At 40.5% G+C, this 8,800-nt stretch overlaps 1 pseudogene; it reads left to right on the forward strand.

Moving 5' to 3' along the window:
* The window catches only part of LOC121042582 (60S ribosomal protein L4-like), a 110,179-nt pseudogene extending 105,879 nt beyond the window's left edge, over positions 1-4,300 (forward strand).
* The last annotated feature ends 4,500 nt before the right edge of the window (positions 4,301-8,800 follow it).

Consider the following 8,800-nt stretch of genomic DNA (forward strand, 5'->3'; position numbering starts at 1 on the left):
AGAGAGAGAGAGAGAGAGAGAGAGAGAGAGAGAGAGAGAGAGAGAGAGAATCTCCAGTTGTCTCCAAGTTTAGCACACAGCCTGACATGGGGCTTGATCTCACAACCTTAGGATCATGACCTGAGCCAAAATCAAGAGTTCGGTGCTCAACCAGCTAAGCCACCCAGAGGCCCCTGAATATTTTAACTTTTAATCCAGAGATCTTCCCACTATACCCAAAGATCAGATTCATCTTTATTTGTGTTTAACATCAAATGAGCATAAAATTAAGTTGAATATAGCAAAGGATCTCGTAAGTAAATATGAAACCATCTTATCTAACATATTCAGGGAAAAAGGAAATTCTGGTTAATCAAAGAATCTGTCTCACGGAAATTAAAAAATTCTCCTCACAAAAAGGTCAGGGAGCCCTGATATACACCACACATAGATTAATGACTTTCAGATCATGTGAAAGCAATACAGTTCACCTTTGAAACTAGGCTGGACATAATTTCCTCTGTCTCTGATGACTTTGGATTATCACATTGCCTCAAGGCAACCACGATGACTATCAATCATCAGCATATGAGGGCATAAACTTAGAGCCCCACTCTAAGATTACACTGCATGTGGAGGGCTGGTTAATAGAGCTCTGGGTTAATGAAAATCCAGGTAGCAGAGGAAGTGCTGTGTACAGATTTATGACCAGTTCCCAGGAACTAAGTAATTTGGAAGATTTTGTACCTTTACTTTTTAAAAAGATAGTCTATTGCTTAATATTTTACTAATTTCACAGTTAAGTCAGCATCATAAAACAAAAAAAAAACAATGTAGACAGTTGAAAGAACCTCGAGACTTGAATAAAATCTAAAAGTCAACCACTCCCATTTTGTCCTTTAAAAGAGAAAGAGAAAGAGACCCAAGAGGTGACCATATTTAATAATTAAAGGCAGAGAAGGGACTAGAACTCAAGACTCTCAATGCCCTGCCCAGAGCTCTATATTCTATATGAGAATTCAGAATCTCATATTTGATGTTTCACTTTTTCGTGAGCAGAGCCAAGGGATGTTACTTGGAATTGAAGGTAAAGCACTCAAGAGAAGACATCTGGCTTACAGTTGCCTTGAGCAAGGAGAAGTGTCTGCTCCAAAGAATGAAAAGTCTCCCACTTAGTTACCACTAACCTCTCCCAAATGTGTCTACCCTGCCCCACACATGCCCAGAAAGTTCCAGCAGTGCACAGGGACAGAGTAACAAGCTCCCACTTACTGCACTACATGGCTTCCAAATGCCAGCTACCATCCTACCTGGGTGACCCCCAATCTTTTCACGCTCAATATACGTTTGCTGTCTTCTCCTAAGTCTGAACTGTTTCCTGCCTTCTCTATCTTGGTTGGTAGCAAAACCATCAACCCATTACCCGAGCTAGAAACCCAGAATTCTCCTCTTCCAGGACTGCTGGCTTTTCCAGACAGAATATCTCTTAATGACTTTTGTTGTTGTTGTTGTTGTTGTTGTTGTTATTTCAATCCCAACTACCACAGCCATGGTTCAGCTTCTCATCATATCTCACATAAGTTACTACAGTGACATTTCTCCTTACATAGCTGTCAACCATCCCACCCTACCTTCAAACACAACCTGCTTTAAACCCTCTGATGTTTCAATTCAGGATAAAATTTCTTAATATTTTCTTCCCATTCTTGCACCTACCCCTGCCCTCACAATGTTACACTCCAGGAACAACAACTACTTATACTACACTGTGTTATTTCTTATCTCTGTAACTTTGACCACGAAGTCTCTCTACCCATAATGCCCTTCTTTTCCTGCTTCACCAGATCATATACTTGAGTATCTTCGCTTCACGCTTTAAGAGTCAAGAAGTCACCCTCTGTAAGACCTTCACATCCAACCTACAGGATATATTAAGTACCCCTCCTCTGTTCTTCCAGATTACCCTAAACTTAACTCTCTCTTTGCCCTTACTGTATCACCATATAATACCCATTGAAATGTCTATTATTCCTACTATGCTGTGAGTAATTTGGCAGCAAGATCAAGATTCTGTCTTATTCCACTTTTGTATGCTCAGTACCCAACACACTTAGCAGACTCTTAATAAATGTTAACTTAACAAGCAAGCTAATTCATTAACCAATGGCTCTTTCCCATCTTTCCTGCCCTTTTCAGTTAGGTTCACAGGATAACATACATCTTCACCCTCCATGGGCCTATCCTGGGTGCAGAACCATTCACAATGAAGAGTTAGAAGAATCAGTCATGTGATGATCAAGCAATCAGGCAAGTCTGGTGAGCAGACACATCATTTCTTCCATAGTGAAAATGAGGTGTAGCTTTTTTATTCTCTCAGATGCTGAAAGCTGCAAATGCAGCTGAACCACAGAAATGCCACAGCAACAACAAAGACTTAACATTTTTGCACAGTTTGTTAGCATTTGCAGACCACCTTCCTGGGTGTAGCTGCATTCCAACCTCAGAGCAATTCTAGGAAGAGAGAGTCAGTTATTATCCCCATTTACAGGTAAGAAAATTGAGGCTTCAAGAGACTATTGAACACACCAAAGTCCAAAGAAAAAGACTCACATCCTACTATTCTGACTTTCAGTACTCTACAACATGTTGCCTCAAAATGTTTTTATTCAAAATAAAAATCAAAGCAATCATCTGAATTATGATGGTGACCGCAGTTTCCTAAACTTCAGGAGAGTCACATGCTGCTGCCCAGGTGCTCACGGCCCACCCTGCTGCCAGTCTGGCTTCCTCTCCTTGTCAGAAGGGATGAACACAGCTTCCTTTAGGACCCAGTAACAGATGCTGTCCAGAAACAGCTTGAGAAGCTGCCTGACCCTCTCCCTACTTCTGGTTGCTTAGAAGCAAGAGAGCAAATTAGTATCCAAACAGTCTCCTTAGATAGAAGGCATAATTCATACAACAGGTCAAATCCTATCTAAAAAATGCCACTGAACAAAATCCTCGAGTGATAAAGAGATTCTCAGGCCTCAACCATGGACTATTTGTTAAAAAGCAGCCTTGATGTGACAAAGTTCCAAATATATGTGTGTGTATGTGTGTGCACACACACACACAGTCCCTTTTTTAAAAAATTTATTTTGTGCTATGTTCTTACTAGGCTTTTGATATGTTAACTCATTAATCCCCATAACATGCTTTTAAGACAATCTTAATATCTCCATTTACAGCTGAGGAAATTGAGACTTATAGAGCTGCAGTGACTTGAGTCTACATGGCTAGCTCTACACTAAGTGACAATGAAGTCACACTGAGTTAAAACTATTTATCAGATCCCTACTTTGCCACTTGCCTACTCTGTGTAAGATACTTGATCTCTTTAGCCTCAGTTTCCTCTTCTGTGAAATGGAGTGATCATAGGAACTGTCATCATATGGCTCTGCTCATTTTTAGGATCCCATCTCTGTTTCAGGCAGTAAATGGAGAAGACAACACGTGGGGAAAATACACAAAAGTTCTTATCCATCTTGACCCAGAAGTGACTCACATCACTTGTATTCCCACTTCACTGCTGAGAACTAGTTGTACGCCTGTTCCCACAAGCAAGAGGGCCAGGGAAATACGGTCTTGTGTTATGCCAAGTAAGGAGAAAACACAACACTGAAGCCTGCTAGAACACTGGACACCCCTGCTGTACCTTTCACATAGCTTTATTTTGAGATTTAAATAAGATAGCATGTGCAAAGCGCCTTGTGTATTATAAGCATGCAGTAAATGTTAATTACAATAACTACTCTTGACAGAGCCAAGAGAAGAAATCAGGATTTATGATGTTTCATCTACCATCTTTTAACTCTTGGAGTATATTGCTTCTTTGAATTTATTGTACCAACTATACCTAGCCCTTGCCTTCAAAGAAATTAATAAACTCTACAAGGACACTAAGTGACAATTATAATTGAAAACACATACAAAGATCTATTTAAAACAACTGGATAAGAAACATTCACTTATTCATTGTTATTTAATTAATAGATATTAAATATTTCCAATGATCCAAATACCTTTGAGTATATATCATAAAGACAAATCAGTGTTTTGTGGCAGATTTTTCCATTATTTTAATTATAGGCTTCCTACACAATAGCTACCAGAGCTCTCAGCGGAGATAACACAGCGTATCCTGATTGAAAGAGATGTGGGAGGATCTGAGAATTGGTGTTATCTGTACACCACATGCCTGAGAAGCCGCCTGAGAGCAAGTCTGACCACCAAACGTCCTGTCCCAGCAGAACCAAACATAAGGACACCATGCAGGTCGTAAACATCCCATTCCTTAAATTTCTTTACAGGTCAAGAACCATCAGGCAGCAGGCACTTGCTTACAGGACAAGGTACTAAACTATGGGACAGTCCTAAATAATGAGCAAAACTGACAGTGCTGGACTTGTTTACTTTCTTGTCACTATTCTCTCATTCCCCTCTGAATTGTGCTTTCTCTGCTGTTTCCTACGACATTCAATCCAGGCATCTCTTAGGACAACAAGGTCATTCCAGCTCATGGAGCCATCATAGCAGAGCTTAAGATGCAAAAGAAGGAAAGAAAGTATATAGAGGTTCCCTAAGAGTTTATTTCAGCTTGCTGATGAGTAATGGCATCAGTCAATCATTTCTCCTCTAAACAGTTATTACACATATACTATGTGCATAACAAGTGCAAAAAGACATGACTCCCATCCAATAGTAGGGTCTTAAATATAGTTTAAATTTTTCTATACACCTCCTCAAAGTTTAAAGTAAAATAAACCTTTAAAACCTTCCATCCATGTGATTAGCCCCAATCAGAAGTGGCCTGTCCTCAAATAGCTTTCTCTCCCAGTCACTGACAAGTTAAAGATGCACCATAGAAAGTAGTCATGACACGATTCCAATCCAATGTTCTTTCCCTCTTCGTCTTCTCCAGGTCCTCAGCTCAGTCCTGAATCCCCCAGACTGCATTCTAACTTCTTCGAGAGTGCTTTCCACTTCTTTTCAAGGCCTGCATAAATTTCAGTCTTGCTTTCTTCTGGACATTGTTTAGATCTCATTTCCCCTCCTCACATTTGATTTACCTGACTATGCACAGAGAATTGGCAGTTGGGACACTCTTTAAACTTTCAATATTAGTGCACAGTAAGCCTGTTTCTCTAAAAGACAGGAAACTCTATCATGATGTAGCCAGATTTCCCTTTACAGAAGCCAGTCGTTCCTGGAAAGCCAACAAAATGTCTTAGAAAGAGTTGGAAGGTCTTGTTCTTACTATGACCCTGTCATTTGATAGTTGTGTAAGCCTGTTGATAACCTCCTCACTTCATAATTTTTTGCCATATCCATAAGCCATCTGCCTGTATTTCCACTTTTTCTTTGAATGTAAGTGAAATAAAACTTTAATAAATTTAAATTTAAAACTTTGAATCAACATGTAATTGGAAATGTATCATTATCCATGAAACCTAAAAATAAAGTTATAACTATTGAAATAATTTTATCTATATATCTCCTAGTATAATTTCATATATTACCACTGTTATACATGTAATGCTTTAAGAATCTCTCAACTTTTTTTTATTTTTTTTTTTTTTAAATGTTTTGTTTTGAACGTTTATTTATTTTTGGGACAGAGAGAGACAGAGCATGAACGGGGGAGGGGCAGAGAGAGAGGGAGACACAGAATCGGAAACAGGCTCCAGGCTCTGAGCCATCAGCCCAGAGCCTGACGTGGGGCTCAAACTCACGGACCGCGAGATCGTGACCTGGCTGAAGTCGGACGCTCAACCGACTGCGCCACCCAGGCGCCCCAAGAATCTCTCAACTTTTAAAGTCATCTCACCTTTATGATTATAAGATTCTCCCCTTATACATTTAAAATCTTGGCAAATGCAGTGATGTTTTGAATGTCTTATGTGGAACTGAGCCTGTAGTGAGCCTTGCTATACTGCAGTTGATACTGAGTGTGATTTATCTCGGCCTAGAGCCTGGTAGTCCATGTTTATATCAACACCAAGATCTTTCTGCCTCTTCTAGGTGGCATCAAGGGGGGGATGTTTCCTCACCTCCCACAGGAAACCTACATTGTGGCATCTGATCCTGATGGATGCAGGGTGATCCTGCCACTCTACCATGAGTCTATTCTCTTTGCACAGTGATACACTGTGCACATCTAGGTACCCACTCTCTGGAGCTGCCTACTCTTAGCTTCTGTGTGGCCATGAGAATGCACTTCACAGAGTGCTCAGTGCTCACAAGGGTTCTAGCTGCTGAGCTCTGAAATTCTCAGCAGAGTTTGTGTGAGGCCATGACTCACATGGGATGCCTCCAGCCAGGGACTGAATGGGGCAAGATATTAAGACAGAACCATCCCTGAAAGACACAGGATTTCTCTAAGGGTCAGCTTGGGCTCTAGGACCCCTGATAGCTTTGCCCAACCTTCCTTCAACTGACATGACAGACTATCATGCTTCCATACAACACTCTCCCCTTCTCTCTTCACAAGAGGTCATACTTGCACAGAAGTCTGATGGCTCTCCTGGGCTCACCTGGATCCCTTATTATTTTCTCTCATTCAGGTGTTATTCCTATAAAATCCTGGCATAGTGTATCTCATGTTGATATCTTCTTCTTGAAGAACATGAGTTTACACACCTCCTTTCCTCTTTCTTGGTTTGGGTAGGAGATCTTGCTCAGCTGTAAGTTTCTTATTTTGTAACTGATTTGTTAAATGAACTAGACTCTAAAGAAATCAAGTTTATTCTTTCTCATCACTGCAGATCTGCAAACCTGCCCCATGGGCCCATTTCTCTCCCTCCTGCATATAATCTTGGGTAGGTTTTATATCTCTTAGAGTAAGGTTTCATTAGGATAAACAGAAACCCTGAAAATGAATGGCTTAAATAATATAGAAGTTTATTTATATCTCATATTAAACAAGACTTGGAGTGAAATGTCCAGGAGTAGTATTGCAGCTTCATGTTCCTCAGGGACTTGGGTCCTTTCTAGCTCACTGTTCCCCCAAACCTAAAATGTGTCACTCCTTCTGCATCTTCATAATCCAAAATGGTGCTGGAGATCTGGCTACCACATACCCATTCCAAGGAATAGGCTAAAGGAAAAATAAAGGAAAGGAATGCTTAAGGAGATTCACTATAAGTTTTACACAACACTTCTATTTGCAGTTTATTGTACAGAAGGCTGTAAAACACGGTTTTCTAGGTAGGGTGCAATTTGCCTAGTTGACAATCCAGTTTTGTTACAAACTAGGGAGGGGAGAATGGATAGGCAACTGGCAGTCCCCCAGCTTCCATTGCTTTTCCAGTAATTCAGTTGTTCCCCTGGTCACAGTCCTATAATCAAGGACTTTGTCCATCATAATAAAACTCCAAACCCTCATCCAACTAAAAACTCCTCCATTTATACTAGACAGTAGGGCAAGGTTAGTTTCTGTACTGTCTCACCTTTATCCTCTTGTGCATTGATTGGATTCCAGTGGCTCTCCAATGTTACAGCTGGAGAAGGAAGAGAGATGGACAGAAAGTTCCAACTTTACTAGCACAGTTATAATCTAGTATTGGGATTCTCTGTGCTTAGCAGAATCCAACTGCTTAGTTGTGGTCTAATGGGTACTATTTTGGGTTCTTCAGAGATTCCTAAGCCCTGTACTGTTCACACCTAGAGTTTCATTAATACAGGTGTGTCAGAGACTGCCATTCCCCCAATATGGAATCCAAATTAGTTTTTAAAGTTTATTTATTTATTTATTTAGTTAGTTATTCATTCATTCATTCATTCATTCATTCATTTATTTAAGCAATCTCTACACCCAATATAGGGCTTGAACTCATGACCCTGAGATCAAGACCTGCACACTCTCCTAACTAAGCCAGGCTGGCACCCCTAGAATCCTAATTATTAACTAGACACATGGCCTCTAGCCCTAAATACATTTACCAGTTTACAGTAATGATGAAACCACTATCAACAACTGGCTTCTGCTCAGACATATAAAGCACTTGGAAGTTGTCACCCCCTTCCTCACAACAAGAAAAAGAAACCAACAAACTGAAAGTCAAGAGCTCTACTTAAATCCATCAGAGAATTGAGATCTCAAGGAAAACTAATGCCCTGAAAACTGAAGACACAAACAGGCAAATCCAGAGAATCACAACTTACCAGGAGTGGAAGTTGCTGGAGCCAAGAATAGGTAGAGAACTTAAGCTGTAATGGATGAACTGTTGGAGGCTGACGTGGACTGCTGTGAGAGTTTAAAATGCCCAGGGCCCAACCTAATAGAGGAGCCCCGTACTTTCATGTGTTCCTGTTGTGTTGCCTCCAGGAGCCCATCAGATTCTGATGGTGAAGACTGGAAGAAACTCCTTTTGTGCTTCCAACAGAAAGGGAGGGGGAAAGTAACCAGCTTAAACACATCCAGAACTTTCTCTTTTTCATTTACCCTTAAGGGAAACTACTTTATTAGAGCCTAATTCATGTGGGAGAAAGGAAATACCCAACTCCAGTCCTGCCTATAACCTTCCTGTATCACCTAAATAAAAAATAAGTAAATAAAAAGCTGAGAAGCACTTGTGAAGGTCACAGCCCATGACACATACTCACTAAAAGATTGACAGTAGGGGCACCTGGGTGGTTCAGTTGGTTATGCATCCAACCCTTGATATAGGCTCAGGTCATGATCTCACAGTCATGAGATTGAGACCCATCTCAGGCTCCATACTGAGCATGAGCCTGCTTGAATATCAACATCTCTCTCTCTCTCTCTCTCTCTCTCTCTCTC

Source organism: Herpailurus yagouaroundi, unplaced genomic scaffold (assembly GCF_014898765.1).
Source record: "Herpailurus yagouaroundi ecotype Mexico unplaced genomic scaffold, PumYag 28, whole genome shotgun sequence".
In the NCBI taxonomy this organism is placed as follows: domain Eukaryota; kingdom Metazoa; phylum Chordata; class Mammalia; order Carnivora; family Felidae; genus Herpailurus; species Herpailurus yagouaroundi.